At 45.0% G+C, this 17,583-nt stretch overlaps 1 protein-coding gene across 5 annotated transcripts in view; it reads left to right on the top strand.

Moving 5' to 3' along the window:
- The window catches only part of PAK4 (p21 (RAC1) activated kinase 4), a 107,412-nt gene that overhangs the window by 18,265 nt on the left and 71,564 nt on the right, over positions 1–17,583 (top strand). Inside the window, exon 1 of one of the 5 annotated variants that reach the window (XM_075016378.1) lies at positions 494–509. The exons of the other annotated variants lie outside the window; for them this stretch is intronic. The gene's annotated coding sequence lies outside the window, so the exon portion shown is untranslated. Of the gene's footprint in view, positions 1–493; positions 510–17,583 lie in introns of those variants that run through there. 5 annotated transcript variants of the gene reach the window in all.

The raw sequence follows: 17,583 nt of genomic DNA on the forward strand, positions 1-17,583 counted from the left end.
TAGACTGTATGGTGGATTGAATTGGTACCACTGGATTTTATTCTGTTGCTCTCAAATGCCCCTATCCAACAACTTAGTGATATTGGAACCTCATTTCTCCACCAGCCTAATAGCTTGGGGAAAGCTGAGTGCTCCTATGTATGTGTAATTAAGGTGGAATAGCTGGAGAGGCCTGCGTCAGATCTTCTTACATTCTTTGCATGCCTGCCTTCCCCACCTTCTTTCCTCCCCACAGTCCTGCCTCAGTGGAAACCTTGGCTGAAATGCCGGCTTTTCCTTTCTGCGGCCGATTCCAGACACTGTGCTGCTAAACGTGCAGCTGGCTGCACTCTGGGGGGGGCACTCGCTCGACTATGTCCTTTATGAAGTTCTTAGTCACTGTCTCCTGTGCTAAAGAGCCGAACTGGTTCCCTGGCATTTATCTTTGTCTGGTGACACTCATACTCCTGGTTTCTAGGTGGCTGAATCTCCTCTTGAGATTGTCACAACTGCCTGGCCTCTAGGGAGAGGTAAAAGTGCATGCTCTGTTTTCCTAACCTGACCTTTTGAGGATGTGTGTAACTGGGCTTTAAAGTGCAGCTCTGTGTGTGGATGATGATGTGTGCTCTGGCATCTGTGCAACAAATGTTGGGTGGGTTAGAATAGCTCAACATCCTTCATGTGCTGCTGGAAATAAGTCTTCTGCTGGCCTCCGGTTGGGTGATTCCCTAATGTGACATCAATAAGGAGTACAGCCCTTGCTGAAAGCTTGCTTGGCCTCCAGCAGAGGTTGCGTATGACACTTACCCTTGTGTTCGGTTCAAAAGGGAACCTCACACAAATAGCATAATGGGGAAACCACTCATAGCAGAAGGAAGGTTCTGTGATAAAAATAAAGGGGCTAAATGACTGTGGTGTAAGCCCTGTGGAACTCCCCTGAGGATGAATTTGGCCTTAGACATGAGGCGTTAAGATGTCACCTGTCTTTCAGAAAGGGAATACACCTCGCTCTTGAACTATCACTGTGTAATTTATTTATAAGTCTAGAATTCCCTGTTAAGGGCTCTGTTACTCAGTAGAGGTTCATGTGGCGTAGCTCTAAAAATTCCACTGTCCCACAACAGCAGCCAGAACAACACCATGGCTTGGAACTGGAAATGTAACATTGCACTGTCCGTGCAGCTTTTCTCCATTTATTATGGTGAGGGTATTGGTGAGAAGAGCATGAAAGCAAACTGGATTATCAGTTGTACAAATTAGATGGCTTAATCTGTGCGGAGGTTTGTGTGTCCTTAGCTACTGCTCACTCAGTAGGGCTGGCTGGCTGGCGTGGTGCATGAGTGCAGGTTGTGTGTAATTGGTTACAACAGGCTCCTTTTCTCTGCTCAGTCCTGGCCTTGGATAAAACACAAAGCACTGGTATGTTTGGAAGACACAACCCTGTTTCACTAGTGGGGAAACTGATGCACTGAGCAGGAATGTGACTGAGTTGGGTCACGCAGCTGATCTGGACACCCTGATTCCCATTCCTGTCTCTCACCCTTGTTCCTTTTCAGATGCTGCAGCAACTCCCCAACTAATCTTTTGCAGCTTTTTTGCTTTGGAGAAAAGTGTGTGCTCACATATGGAGAAATGACTCCTTCATGTGTCTCCCCCCCGCCTTCCTTTTCCTCATCTCATTCACAGTGACAGTGGCGTGGGTGGGATCCAAAATAACCTTTCTGAACTCGCGTGTCTCTGGTTTCATGCCAGATGACTGGGGCTTCCATGTTAGTTTGTTTTTTTTTTTTTTTTAAATGAAGAATTTGGATATGTGTCAACAGATATGTAGCAGCACACTGGGGATTGCTTGAAGAAAGCAAGGAGCAGTAAGAGCTGTGAAAGTGCTGCCATCTTATGAATATCTTAAGAGAAGTCCTGGGTTTTGTGTGGGTTTCCTGCTACAAATGTTTCAGCTGATGATAAAAATGTTGCTCATCTTACATAAAATCATGCAACGATGCCTTTAAAAAAAGTCATTGCAAAATAGCTTCCTTGCAGGGAGTTATTTTTCTCCTGTGACAGCCTTTCTCTTGTTGTAGTGTATCATTGTGGTGTTTGCTATAAAACACAGCAGGCAGTAATAAGATGTAGCTCTCACATAATGGTTTTCATCAGTAGCCTCAAAGGCAAGAGCCAAGCTGTTAAAAAGTAACTCCAGTAAAAGCCCAGTTATGTGGCACTTGGATAACTGACGCATTCAGTTCACCAGTGTGTCTGGCTGGGATTCCAGTGCCTCGGCTGGGGCCAGGTGCTTGGCCAGGGCTTGCTGCCTGTCTGGGGAAAGGGCACAGCATGGTTAGCTGCCTGTTGCCCAACTGGGGGACAGAACAGGGCTGCTGCCAGCCCCAGCTCTGGTAACTGTGACATTTTATTCCAGCATCCTCAGTTCCCCTGGCATACCAGATGGAGTTTTACTGTAGTGATATTGGAGCATCCAGTGTGACAGGCCAGCTAGTGATGTGCCAGGACGATCATTCTTGGGTTCGGTTTCAAACTGGAGGTGGAGGTGTACTTTTCCACGTGGTCGGGCTTGCCTACTCATGCTAGCTCTGACTGAACTAGTGTGCTAAAAATAGAAGTGTAGCCATGACAGGGTGAGAGACTAGCTGCTCTGAGGAGGATTCCATATCTGTTCTGGTGGGCAAGTCCCTTCCACTACTAGCGCCACCAGAGCTACGCTGCTGTTCTGTAGCATCCTAGTTCTGGCTGAGCTAGACTACCTGGAAAAGGTAGGTAGTCTGTTGTGTCCAACGATGATGTCTTGAGCTTGCACAGGCTCATCAGTTGTGGACTCGCGTGTGGCTGAGGAGCTCAAGCTTTGAAGGGTGTGGGCATTCACAGTGGGGGGCAAGGGACTTGTCCTGGCTCTAGTGCAGCTGCTGCTGTTGCTTTCTTCCTCTCACGAGCATCAATGTCACTGCTCTTCAAAGTTGTCATACGCGTGTCATATGAGAGCACTCCAGCCTGTTCGGTCTTTTGCATGCTGCTCTAGCTGATCTGGTTTTAAACCAGCATGAACAATGTTGGCCTTCACGCAGTCTTTATACCTTTTGCGAGGCCGACCTCAATTCCTTTTGCCCTGGGAGAGCTCACAGTAGAGGAATTGTTTAGGGATTCTTGACTCCTCCATTTGTATGACGTGCCCTGTCCAGCGAAGCGGGGCTTTCAGAATCATGGCTTAGATGCTCATGGTTCCTGCTCTGTCCAGGACTTCCAGGTTCATAACTCTATCCTGCCATCGAATGTGCAGTATTGCCCTCAGGCTGCGTGTGTGGAAGCCTCCAGCAGTTTTATATGTTTTCTGTACAAGGTCCAGGTTTCACAGCCATACAGGAGACTGGTCAGGACTACAGCCTTGTACACTTTCAGTTTAGTGGACTGTCGGATATTGTGCTGATTCAGCACTCGTGCTCTCAGACGTGCTAGTCCCTGGCGGGCCTGGCAGATTCTGGCATTGATTTCTTTGTCAAGGGAGCTGTCATTGGCTATCACACTGCCAAGGTACTTGAACTCCTCTACAGTTTTGAACTCTGTTCCTTCAATAAAGATTGAAGTGGGGAGAGCAGCAGATCCTGGAGCAGGTTGAAACAGCACCTGGGTCTGTCCTAGGCTGATGGTCAAACCAAAGAGGCGAGTGGCATCAGCAAACTTGTTGACGATGCGCTGGAGATCAGATTCCTTGTGTGCCATATCTGCACAGTTGTCAGCAAAAAGGGCTTCAAGGATGAGCCTGTCGAGCGTCTTGGTTTTAGCATTCAGACGACGAGGGTTGAAAAGTGACCCATCAAGTCTGTATTTTATGTAGACTCCACGGTCCAGGTCCCTAACTGTGTGGCTGAGGATGCACGTAAAAAAGAGTTTGAATAACACTAGGGCCAGCACACACCCTTGCTTCCCACCATTGGATATCTCAAATGGATCTGAGGACTCGCCATTTGAAAGAACAAAGCCAGTCATCATCGTGGAACAGGCGTATGAGGTTAACAAATCTCGGGCAGCCAAGTTTTGACAGGATAATCCACAGGGCTTCTCTGTTGACGGTGTCAAACGCCTTGGTCAGCTGCATAAAGACAGCATACAGATCCCAGTTCTGCTCTGTGCACTTTTCCTGGACATACTTGGGTTTAAAAAAAAGGCTAGGTCTGTCCATGGATGTTAGCCAGGCTAGCTTGTCTGGGACTGTCAGATACAGGGAAGGAGTCAATTGATGATTGCCTTGTTCTCTTCCTTTCCCCCAAAGCATCTGAGGGAATGAACAAACAGGATACTGGGCTAGGTGAGCCACTGTTCGGGCCCTGTATGGCTGTTCTTATGCTATACCACCACCAGTGTAGGGATGTGTTGTGTCAATCTGTTCCTATGTACTTACTATTGGAGGGGGGTGTGGAGTTTGCAACAGTGGTTTTCAAACTTTTTTTTTTTTTTCTTTCTGGTGACCCAGTTGAAGGAAATTGTTGATGCCCACCACTTAGCGGAGCTGGGGATGAAGGGTTTGGGGTGTAGGAGGTGGCTCAGGGCTGGGTCAGGGAGCTGGGGTGCTGGAGGGGGTCAAGGCTCTGGGCAAGGCTGCAGACTTTGGGGTGAAGCCTGGGATGAGAGGCTTGGTATGCAGATGGGGACTGGGTTTGTTGTGATGGGGCAAGGGATTGGGGCACAGGTTATGTCCAGTGGCTCCCAGTCAGCAGCACAGCAGGGGTGTAGAGGCACCAGCTCTTAGGCAGAGGTGTGCATGCAGATCCTCTCAGCTTTGCCTGCAGACACTGGCTCCCAGCTCAGCCAGTGGGAGTGCAGAATGCGGGCTCGGAGCTACTGGGCAGGGGCAGTGTTTGGAGCCCTGTGTAGGAGCCAGACTTACTGCTTCTGACACCACGCTGCACTCCAGAAGCAGAACAGATAGGGACCGGCAAGGTGTTCAGTGTCTGTCATGATCCAGCATTAGCCAGCCACCAGGTCCCCTGGATGCTGAGCAAGTCAAATCCAGTGCTTTTCCTTCTGTCACCCACAGTTTGAGAACCGCTGGTTGAGACCATGTTGGTGCAGGTGCTTGGGCTGGGCAAAATCATGTTTTCAGGTTGGAGGGTATTCGTGTAATTAGATGTGCAATCTAGTTAACTTTGCCCTCCTTGATCTATGCTCCAGACCCTTCACTGCCAAAAGCAGTAGGTGGCCTGGACTTGACTGGAGTTGCTAGGTATAAATTCCAGTGGTGTTGTAGGCTGAGCATATGGCAAGAAGCTGCATTTTATTAGCGCATTCCCTGGCACCAAAGCCTTTTAAAGGTTTGAATCAAAAATGCTCCATGGGAGACCTTGACAAGTGCAGCATCTGACTGAATTGCTTTGAAAGTATTTCAGCTCCTCTGTTCCTACTGTGAAAGGGATAGCTAGAGCTCATGTGGGGAAAAATAGCTTGGGAAGGGTAAATCCAGGTGGTGGTGAGGAATTTGCTTTTTTTAAATACCTGGAGGGAGCAGCGGCTCTTACTTTTCCATAGAAAGGAAATTGTTTGTTCTGCACCCCAGATCAATTCACTTGAATGCACATCTACCAATATAATTTGTGCCAGCAATGCCCCTCTGCTATATACATTGGACAAACTGCACAGTCTCTACGTAAAAGAATAAACGCACACAAATCAGATATCAGAAATGGCAATATACAAAAACCCGTAGGAGAGCACTTCAATCTCCCAGGCCACACAGTAGCAGACTTAAAAGTAGCTATCCTACAGCAAAGAAATTTCAGGACCAGACTCCAAAGAGAAGTTTCTGAGCTACAATTCATCTGCAAATTTGACGCCCTCAGCTCAGGCTTAAACAAAGACTGCAAATGGCTGGCTAAATACAAAAGCAGCTTCCCCTCCCTTGGCGTTCACACCTCCAGATCAACTGCTGGTAGTAAGCCTCACCCTTGCTGACTGAGCTAACCTTGTTATCCCCACCCTTGCTCTGGCTTATTTATACCTGGCCCTGCAGATTTCCAAGACCAGCATCTGATGAAGTGAGTCTGTGCTCAAGAAAGCTCATGCTCATACGTTTTCTGTTAGTCTATAAGGTGCCACAGGACCCTTCGTTGCTGTTACAGATCCAGACTAACACGGCTACCCCCCCCCGCCCCCCCATACTTCACTTGAATTGTCCATGATCGGCCGGTTAAACCCTGGTGTAAACAGCCCTGGGTGAGTGGGAACTGTTATCTCTTGGGGGTGATGGGTTACTTATTGCAGCATTTCCCAAACTAATTTGGCCATAGAACACTGTGGGGCTTGGAATACAGTAGATCTCCGCTCCCCCCGCCCCAACTTATGCGGGGTGCATTCTTGCAGAACCCTACATAAATCAAAATTTGTTCAACTTGGGGGAACCAGGAAACAGACCAGTGCAGTAGCCCCTGAGAAAAATGGGGGAGGACAGTATTTAATGATGCCAGCATATGGTGATATGCTTATGGTTTTGGAATACATGTGAGAAGGCTAGCAGCAGCCTTGGGGCATGCTGAAGTATGAGGAGCTGAGAGTTAAAAGCTTTGGAGAAGGGAATGATTTATCTTTGGGACGATGATTGTCATTTTAAACATCTGTTTATATAGCACTTAGCACCGTGGGGCCCTGAGCTTGCTGGCTTCTAAGTGCTGACTTGTAATGTCAAGAAAGAAAACAAATGTGTTGAGTTAAGAACCAAAGCAACTTCCATGAGGCCTTCAGTAGAGATGAGTTGAGGCACTGGTGATTCTGCATGTCTACCATCTTTGCTATTTAAAGAGGTGCTGGTGGAGACTTGCAGATGGGGAGGAATGGGGTTCTATCTAGAATGGCATTTGAAGGAGAAAGCAAAAAAGCGGTCATGGAGCACTTTAAGACTAACAAAATTTATTAGGTGATGAGCTTTCATGGGGCAGACCCACTTCCTTCCAGATCTGAAGAAGTGGATCTGCCCCACAATAGCTCATCACCTAACAAATTATTTTGTTATCCTTCAAAGTGCTCCATGACGGCTTTTTTGTTTTGTGAAGATAGACTAACACGACTACCTTTCCTTGCCTATTTGAAGGAGAGTTAAAGCTATCAGACAAATGAGCTGTTGGGGCAGAAAATTCCAGCTACATATGTTCATGCTCACTACAGCAGTATCTCTTTGGGAAGCCTGTTGCCTTGCCATCTGGAGTACCTTAACATCCCCATGTCAAGCTCCAATATATGCATGCAGCTTATTGAGGCTGGCACTTTCCTTCTGTCTTGCATGGTGAGAGCCCAACTGAGTGTTCTGCATTGCTAAATCTTCTGCACTTTTTAAATGGGAAACACAAGGTCAGATTCTAATCTTTCATTGGTATAAATTGAATTCCATAGAATTTTAATTTACACCACTGTAAGTGAGGCAGAATTCATTCCATAGTAGTGCAGACAGGGTAATAGGAGAAGGAAACCACACTTCTGTATTACTTCAGTAAAAGAGCATTTTTAAATAAACACTGGCATTTAGAAGTATAGTCTGACAGATTACATTAAAATCATCATTACAATAAATTTGCGTTTGAGGCTGCTGGGAGAGTAGGATTTATTATGCATAAATGAGGACTTTTGTCTCAGTTTGTGATTTCTTCCTCCTCAGTTTCAGTTGTCAGTGGTAGTTTCCAGGGTGGCATGACCTCACAGCATGGATGTGCAGGCACATTTCTTTCCTCTGGTGTCTCTTTGAATGAAACTTTTGGTACTAAAAGAGGCAAAAAGGTTGGCTGTAGAAATAATCAGCTCCATTATATCCTTTTTTTCTATCTCCATCTAGAAGGAGAAGCACAGCTGTTTTGCATGAGAGAATGTGTTTTATCATATGGAGGGAGCGGAGGTGTTCTGCTTCAGCTAATGAAGATGACAGATTATATATACTTTTTGCTACAAACCACAGACTCATGCCATACATCCTAGTTCAGAAGGTGTCTTACTCTGCAGAATTTATGGTTCACAGAATGATAGTTTTTTAAGGCAGAGGAAACAGGCTATTGTAATCCTCTTATTTCACCTTCTCCACTTGAACCTCACAAGATGATTCCTGTCCCAAGCTTCTGATTTCTGAAGGCTCTAGAGTACATCCTTTAGAAAGACATCTAGCCTTGATTTACAACAGGAAGTCCAATGGCACCTTATAGTCTAACAGATGTTTTGGGGCATAAGCTTTCATGCTGATGAAGCAGGTCTTTGCCCATGAAAGCTTATGCTCCAAAATATCTCTTAGTCTATAAGGTGCCACGGGACTTCTTGTTGTTCTCTAAGATAAAGACTAACACAGCTACTTCTGAGTCCTGATTTAAAGACTCACAAGTGTTTAAAGAGTCACAGAGAGGTGGTTGTGTTAGTCTCTATCTCCACAAAGTGAAAAAGCAGTCCTGTAACACTTTAACAAAATGATTCATTAGGTGATGAACCTTCACCGGACAGACCTGCTGCTTCAGATCTGGAAATTCTGATAAAAGTAAACTGGCATGACAGAAATTTAACAGAGGGGAAAAAAATGAAATGAAACTGACAAATCAACTACATAGGCCAGAAGGGGGCGGGGGGAAAAAGGGGGAAAAAAATTACTTTCTGCAAGTGTCTGTTAAGTGAGTTGTCTGAGGTCTGAATATCAAAGATGGAGAAATTGTCCTTGCAATGTGTATAGGAATTGCTATCTTTGAGATCAAGTGTCGAATTTGAGAATAAACTCCAATCCAGTCATTTCTGGTCCTCCTCTTTACTAAGACCTCCTCTGAACACCCCCCATGTATCTGATGAAGTGGGTCTTTGCCCATGAAAGCATATGCTCCAAAATTTGTTAGTCCTGTGACACCTTATAGACTTGTTTTTGAAGATACAGAGTAACATGACTACCTCTCTGATACTTGTCTCCAGTTCAGATGTCTCCCTTTGTAACTTGGTGTTTAAAGTCTCTTTAATTTAGGATTTTCAGGTGTTTGAGTTCTCTGCCACATCCCTAGGGAAGCTATTCCAATGGTTCATTACCCGGCTTGTTTAACTGCACCTTCTTTCATTTTTTTAAAGCTGATGATGATTTCAGGAATTTTAACAAGCTTACCAATCCTTGCCAGGTAAACATCAGAAACAAAGCCATCATTACACCAGTTAGTTTTTCTTTGAAGAGATTTTATGTGTGAATATAGTGATTAGGATTTTCTGTCTGAGTGCTACTCATGCCATAATAAGATGTTTATTACCTGGAGTAAAATCTCTGTATGCACATCTAACAGCCAAGGTGTGTCTATCAAATGTTAGCATTCAAATAAGTTGGAATGATGCAGTGTTTTCTAGGGTTTCTTTGTTTGTGCAGGTGAATGTGTCTTGTTGGTGTGGAACTAATGGTAATCTGCTTTTGACTGTTGTTGGTGAAACTCATTTCTGATCTGAATTATCCAGATTCTGACAACTGGCTTTTATTCGGTCTTTCTGGCAGATTAAAAGATCTGTCTGAAATATCTTCCCCTGATAGGTACATGTCAGCCATCACCGCAGTCCTCCTTAACCTCATAGGTGAACTAGGTTGAGCCTCTTGTGATAACATGCAGGTTTTTTCAGACCTTGAATTATTCTTGTAGCTCTCTTCTGAACTGGCTTCCATTTTTGTTCTTATGTTGGCTACCTGTGAGCGACTTGCCAGAAGCCTATGGCAGAGGAGAGACTTGAATCCAGGTCACTTCCATTGTATTTGTTGAGATCCACTGCTTTTGGAAATCAAGCCACGTACTGGAATGCAGCTTCAGGAACCTGACTCAGGTTAGGCACTCATGTATGAAAACTTAATCTCTCATAAATACAGGTCAGTTTCCAAAAGTGCAGTGTGTTTGAATCGTTCTCATTTTAGGAAACCAACTTAATGCTTTAAAGAGTCTGGACTTTCAGAAAAACCTTCCCCCCTGCCCCCACCCTGTAAAACTGTGCACCTTTCAGGCACATGAAGTTGTACAGCCAGAACCTTGACACCTCTGGAAAAAGTCTGGGTGCAAATATAGTAATTCTCCAATTTGACTGTTAAATGCAGTAGGACACGTATAGAGCTTCCCCAATCTTTGTGCTAGTCAGACTCTTTAAATAGACTGTACAACAGCAAGCCTGTTTTTATCTGTTTTGCCTTCAGAATGCAGCTGTTTATAAGCAACCCAGAAATCCTCTAAGCCTCTTTGAAACATTAAACAAACTTGTAAATGATTCACTTTTGTAAAACTGAGTGCATGAGACCTCTTAAGCATTGGAAGAGACTTGGAAATGTGCAGTGGAGGATGCGCTGAGCTTCTTTGGTTTCGGGTCCTTGTCTTACTCTTAGTAACTTTCACATGGCTGGTAGAGCTACACTACCAAGTTTTGTCAAGAAAACGCATGTTGCCACGCAGAAGGTACCAAAACAAGTTGCCACAGCATGTTGACAGTGGTTCCCTCTGACAGATTGTGTTCACCTCTTCAGCTCCTATGTTGACAGCAGGAACAATACACTGATTACGTGTGCCGCAGTGCCTGGTGACACCATCAGTTGCTAGTTATTGTGGGACCTCATTACAGGACATGGGACATCTTAGGACCATGCACAACATCCCATCAGACACCACTTTGTTCAGAGGCTTCCAGTCTCCTTTTTTGCCATTTTTCCCAACGGCCTGTTGTGCATGCCGGCATCTGCAGCGGGACACAATTTTGAGTCTGCTGCAGGGAGGACAGTCCATGTTGGCTCACTATGCTGCTTCACCAAGCACTTTAGGACCTCAGTGTGGTCTTCCATGACCCTAATCATGTCTGCCGTCTGCCTGGCAAAGGCCTGGTTGTCTTTGCAAGTCCTGAGCTCCCTTTTCAAGCACTGTTCCTCAATGACTGATTTAGCACTTCACGAACTAAACCCTCACAAAAATAGCGAGGATTTAGTTCACAAAGTACTAACTCCTCATCTTTAGCAAATGCTAAGAGGCAGTGCCAAATGGGGCTGCCAAAGTCTTTGATATTGGACACTGTGCAAAAAAGAGTCTGTTTAATGTCAAATCCTCTATTGTAACATTTCACTTACCCCCTTTTCCAACCTGTTTGCTCACTGTCCCTGAGGCCCTTGAAAGGAAAACACTTTGGCAAACACCATAATCATGGTGAGTGATGGAGAGGGGTGATGGCATTGGTGCATGTGGACAACAAATTGGGGCCAGGGCTAGAAAATTCCCTGGTGACATACCCATCTTTATAGTAGCTCCCTCTCAGTTGAAGTTCCCTGGTTTGTTCATGAGAGCTCATGCAAGATTGTACTGGTTGCCTCACTGAGGTCTAGGTGCACCATATCTGGTCTGGCTATGGTCTGAAGAAGTGGGTCTGTCCCATGAAAGCTCACCTAATAAACTATTTTGCTAGTCTTTAAAGTGCTACTTGACTGCTTTTTGTTTTGATAGTGTATAGACTAGCATGGCTTCCTCTCTGTTACATATCTACCACTTTTCCCTAAGTCACAGGGCTTGTTACCAGTCAAAGAATGCTGTCAGGCTGGTTTGGCATGATTTGTTTTTGACAAACCCATGCTGTTACTTATCACCTTATTATCTTCTAGATGTCTGCAAACCCTTAATTATTTGCTCCATTATCTTTCAAGGCACAGACAATTAAGCTGTCCTCCTTGTAATTTCCTGGGTTGCCCTTGCTTCCTTTTTTATAGATGGACATATTTGCCCTTCCCCAGTCTTTTGGATTCTCCTGTGTTCCATAATTTTTCCAAGGTAATAGCTCATGGCTCAGGTATCTCCTCAGTCAGCAACTTGAGTATTCTAGGATGCATTTCATCAGGCCCCGGTGACTTGAAGCTGTCTAATTTTTAACTTGTTCTTTCCCTCTTTTAGCTTCTGAACCTTCCCCCATTTTTCACTGACATTCATTAGATTAGACATCCAATTATCACCAACCTTCTTGGAGAAAACTGAATCAAGGAAGTCATTCAGTACCTTTGCTACTTCCACATTCTTTGTTTTTCCCTCTTTCCTGAGTGACAGGCCTACCCTGTACTTGGACTTACTCTTGCTTGTAATGTATTTGTAGACTGTTTTCTTTTTATCCCTTTATGCTTTTAGCTTGTTTCATGCCTTGGCCTTTCTCATTTTTGTCCCTAATGTATGTTTGTTTGTTTATATTCATCCTTATAATTTGACCTAGTTTTCACTTCTTGCAGGACCCTTTTTTGATTCTGAGATCATTCAAGTTTCCCTGGCTAAGCAAGGTGGTCATATGCCATACTTCTTGTCTTTCCTGTGCTGTGGAATAGTTTGCTTTTGTGCCCTTAATATCTCTTTTGGGAAACTGCCAATTGTGTTCAATTGTTTTTCCTCTTAAACTTGCTTCCCATGGGACCTCACCCATCAACTCCCTGCATTTGCTAAAGTCGGTCTTCTTGAAATCCGTTGTCCTTATTTCGCTGTTCTTCCTCTTACCATTCCTTAGAATTATGAACTCCTCATTCGTGATCACGTTAATACAAGATGCCTTTCACTTTCAAATCGCAAGCACTTCCTCCCTATTTTTAAGAGTCAAATCTAGAGCAGACTTTGCTGAATAGCTTTCTCTACCTTCTGGAAAAAGAGAGTCGCCAATGCATTCCAAGAGCAAGTTAGATAACCTGTACCCTGCTGTGGTATTTTCCCAGCTGATGTCTCGGTAGTTGAAGTCTCTCAAAGTCCTGTGCTTTGGATGATTTTGTTAGCTATTTAAGTGCCTCATCTGCCTCTTCTTCCTGGTTAGGTGGTCTGTAGTAGACCCCAACCATGACACTACCCTTTTTTAACCCCTTTTATCCTTACCCAGAGCAATGTTACTGTGTGAACAGTTTTTTCTAGTGCTTTGAGGTGCAACCTGTCACACTTCCCTGTCCCTGGTAGTTAATCTGACATTACAATCCTGGCTCCAGAGTACAAGAAGGGCGAGAAATTTTACAGCAACCTATTGGAGGGGTGGGGGAGATGCTGCTTAACGATAACCATGGGAGTTAAACCATGATGTTAAGAGGCAAAGAAAGAAATGTTATCAATTGAGAGAAAAAAGATACTATACTTTGCTCTTCTGTAATGTGAAAGGGTCACGTGACACAAATAGCGGACAGGAAACTAATAAGTGTTTGAGAAAATTTGCTCCAGGCAGGGTATAGCGAGCCTGTGAAATCCACTGTCGGAAGGAGGTAGTGATGCACAGTGGATGGATTAACTGGAACGGGAGACAGAAGTTCTGGGTTCTGTTCCCAGCTTTGTCATTGACTTGACTTAAGCTGTGACCTTGGACTAGTCATTTACCTTCCTGTGCCTCCAGTCTTCTACCTCTGTACAATGAGTTTAATGATATTTTTTCATCTTATTTTAAGTGGTTGGAGAGCTGTGATTTATAAACAGGTGCAACAGTATTAATGCATCATTCATATATATAAAAACAGCTTGGAATGCAAAACTCATTGTTAAGCCTGATCATATTGCTCTTGTACCTTATTTCAGCTTTTCAAAATTATCATGCAAACTTACAATGCTGCCACAAAATCTGCTTGTCTGCTCTTACAGTGATGATGAAGAAACTTCCCCAAATATTACTCGCTCTAGTGAAGCGAGGGAATGGCGTTTTGCAGGGCTGCTTTGTGTGTATCAGTAGGAGAGTGGGATGGGGAACGGAAAAGCAAATGCATTTGAAAAATATTCAGCTGCAGTTTTTATATCTGAGAGCCAAGATAAGGGTAATTGGAGCTTGTGCTTCAGGGTAGGGAAGGATTCTTCCCACTTCACTGCAGTATTGTCAAATGGTATTTTAAGAAACAGGTTAAATATCGGGAAAGATTTTGCGGGGGATGAGACCGCAGAGTAGTTTCTTCAGGGGAAGTAGCTGAAACCCCAAGCCTGGGGTCGCGGGTGAGTGTCGGAAAGTGGAATGCAGTCCTGCTTGGACCCTAGGTCAGTGTTTCCCAACTGGGGTGCTGCGAAATGAAAATAAGGGTTCTGTGAGCAAATTCCTTTACAATAACATTTTGTGATTTAAAAATTAATATTTAAGCATTTATGAATTTTATTAAAAACTGTTTTCATTTGTTTGCCACAGGAAGTGTCCCTGTGTAATCCCAGCTCAGCCAGAGGGTGGAGATGATGTCGTCCCTGGTCAGCGCTGCACGCAGTCAGTCAGCGCTGCGACCGCCTGTTACATACCACCATAAATCCCCATACTCCTTTTTAGGGCGCGTGGATCACGTGGGTGACTGATACAAATTTAGTATAGTAGTGTGATATCTTGTATTTCGAAACTCAACCGTGACCTGTATAGATGGACTAGGATCAGGGATGGCCACCTGCAGCTCCGGAGCTGCATGGGGCTCTTTACAGAGTCATTTGCAGCTCCAGATGCTGCTGACTCCCCTGTGGCTCCCTGCCCTGCCATCACTGAAATAACGGAATGAAATTGAATTGGTTTAACGGCCATCAGGGCAACAGGAGGGATCCGGCCGTTAAACCAATTAAATTTAATTCCGTTATTTCAGTGATGGCAGGGCAGGGAGCCGCAGAGAGTCCTCATCACAAAGTAGCTGGCAGGTGCACAATGGGGGTGGGGCAAGAGGAGCCAATGGCTATCCAGAAGGGGAGCCAGATGGGTCCTGTGGTTCATCCATCATCCTTGCCTTTCATTGGTTGCGACTGGCCTCTCACATTGCTATAGGGCAGCCGATGAAATTGGGCCCTGAGTCAGAGGAGCAGCAGTGGCTGAGGTAGGTTCGTCTGCCATATTGGGTGAGGTAATGGGAGGAGCTAACTTGGGTGGAGTTTGTACAGTTTAGTTATTATCCTTACTTTCTTTGTGGTCTACTTTTTCAGCCACCCATATAAGACTGTTGTTGTTAGGGGTTCCACAAAGCTCTTTTTGGTTAAAAGGGTTTCATGGCCAAATAAAATTGGGAAACACTGCCCTAGGCGAATGGTTCAGATGGTGAAAACTTGCCCTCCTCAAGCTTGTGAATTAATCCAGTGTGTTAATAGCATTTGTATTTTACCATGACGTATTGGCCAGCAGCTGAGATTTAATAGCCTAATTGCAAAGCTTGTATTCTTTACAAACCTAAAAAGAACAGCTCCCTCCTCTCCTCTCCCCACAAAATTTTTGCATACATGATCTGGCTGTTTCTCTGTAAACAACTGATTCTTCCTTGAACAGCATCCCTGTGGGTGCACCAATGTAGGTTCACATGCACCTCCCAAGCACTTGATCAGAGAACTTTCTGCATTTTGTATTCTTTACGCCCAGCTCTTAAGGTTAATTAGTAGTTTACCTGTAGTTTATAGTTAGCATCACATAGTGAGAGGTTTGTTTTCCTCCTGACTTTCCCCTTGGGAACCCTTGTCGTCTTGGTCGGAGATGCCTAATTTGCCAGGCTTCAAATGCTCCTCCCAAGAGGCTATGCCTGTCAGTTGTGTCCATTGCCTGGGGGAGTGCCATGTCTCTCAGGAACACAGCTTCTGCCTGAACCTCAAGTCTAGAGCAAGGAAGAACAGGGAGATTACATTCAGAAGGTTAATGATGCAGCTTTTTCTCGACAGATCAGCATCCATTCCATATTGGCACAGACTTCCCCGCAGAAAGGGAGGTTGTTGGAGGCCTCAGAGAAGACCTTCCAAAGGAGGAGCATGGATTGTCACCTTAAGGAGTCTGCTTTGGGAAAGCCCAGATCCCCTGAGAGGTGTATGGTCTCTGAAACTCCACCTCTTGGCTCAGTGTTGTTTAATTGAAGGACTCTTTTTCCTCAGATGCTTGAGAAGCCAGAAAGCCCTGAACTCGAGGTCAGATCCACGTCTCTCCAGAACTTTGGTTTAGGAGAGCCTGCACAAGCACTTGCTCTGGCCCTGGCTGGCACATTCCTGCCATTAGTACCTACCTGCACCACATATTCAGTACTGAGTGCCAGATTCCTTTGGTGCCTACATCGGTATGTTCACCATTGACAGTACCAGCACCTTCAGGTACCATGTTCTCAACGAGCCTGTTGGTACCATTTTCCTACTCATGGGAACTGAGCATCTCTAGGTAGCAAGGCCTCAATCTCCAGACTACTGACGTATTATGCTATCCTTGAAAGCTAAGGTCTCTGTCCACACCCTAAATTCTTACCTAAGGTTGTCTCTGAGTTCCATCTCCACCAGTCTATCTTCCAGTGTCTCCCCACCTCCCCCTCGGGGGTGGGGGGAGAAACTGCCTAACTCTCTGCACAAGACCTATCATGCCTACCTTTTCATATCTGGGATGGTAGAATGATGCTGGCCTTCAACTCGGATGAGGACCAAGCAATCTTGAAAGTCATCCAGGCTGGTCATCTCGTCATCTCCAGCTGCCTTGTGCATAGATCCGGCATGTCCAGAGATCATAGAGCCAGAGATCCGGTGTGATGTCACTTGTTATAAGGTTGTAGCTACTTTCCTTCCCCATGCAAGAGGATAGCACATTCCTCAAGATCACCAGTGATATCCTGCTTAAAAATGTAGTAGTGTCTGAGATGTTGGGCTATTTTTTGGACACGCTGCACTCTGAGCCAGGCTGCTAGATCTCATCTGGCACTTGAAAGAGCAGGGCTATCTTCTGGTCTGGACTTAATTCCAATGTTCTCTCTGCTGAAATTGCTTAGAAGTTCCCTGATAGGATTACTCACATGGATGATACTTGCTGAAAAAGAGGTTACTTGCCTTGTGCAGCAACTACAGGTCTTAAAGTTGTCTTCCTGTGATTGCTCAACTACATGCATTCCTTCCTCCTCTTCCCTCCCCTCCTCCTGCTTTACGTTGTTCTCTATGGGCAATAGAGAGGGAGAAGGAATTGAGGCTTTGCCATATATCCTTGAGGTCCTTCATGAGGAGGCATTGGGCACAGTCCATGAGAGCACCAAGAATGGGAAAAAAATCCCCAGTCAAAGGCTTGAGAGGGGTGTGCACATCTGGAAGAACCATAGTTACTTCACAAAATGATTCTGGTTTGGCAGTCACTTCTCTGTGCATGATAGCTCTAGAATTTAAAATATTACCCTGACCCTCAAATGCTGTGGGAAAGGCCACCAGACGCTGAGGTCTCAAATAATTTTTCCCCAAATATCTCTCACTTTTGCATAGTGGATGCTGTTTCTAGCATCACAAAAAAAGTGCAGACACAAAAACAAACCCTCCCCCCCAAAACAAGCAACCCGATAGCACCTTAATGAATAACAATTTTATTTATTAGATAGGGAGTTTGATTTGATGAAGTGGGTCTTACGCACGAAAGCTCATTACTTAATAAATCAAATCTTTATTCTTTAAGGTGTTACAGGTGTTTAAGGTGTTGTGTGCCCTCCCCCGCCCCCACCTGGTGAAGCTACAGACTCCAGCATCCCTTCCACATTGGCACAGGCCGCCTCTCAGAAAGGGAGATTGCTGGAGGTTCAGAGAATAGTTCCCAAAAGAGGAGCATAGATTATCACCTTAAGGAGTCTGCATTGGGAAAGCCCAGATTCTCTGAGGTGTATGATCTGAGACTGTGCTTTTAGCATGTTTATCGAAGGATCTCAGAGTTTGACAC

This window comes from Carettochelys insculpta, chromosome 22 (assembly GCF_033958435.1).
Source record: "Carettochelys insculpta isolate YL-2023 chromosome 22, ASM3395843v1, whole genome shotgun sequence".
In the NCBI taxonomy this organism is placed as follows: Eukaryota; Metazoa; Chordata; order Testudines; family Carettochelyidae; genus Carettochelys; species Carettochelys insculpta.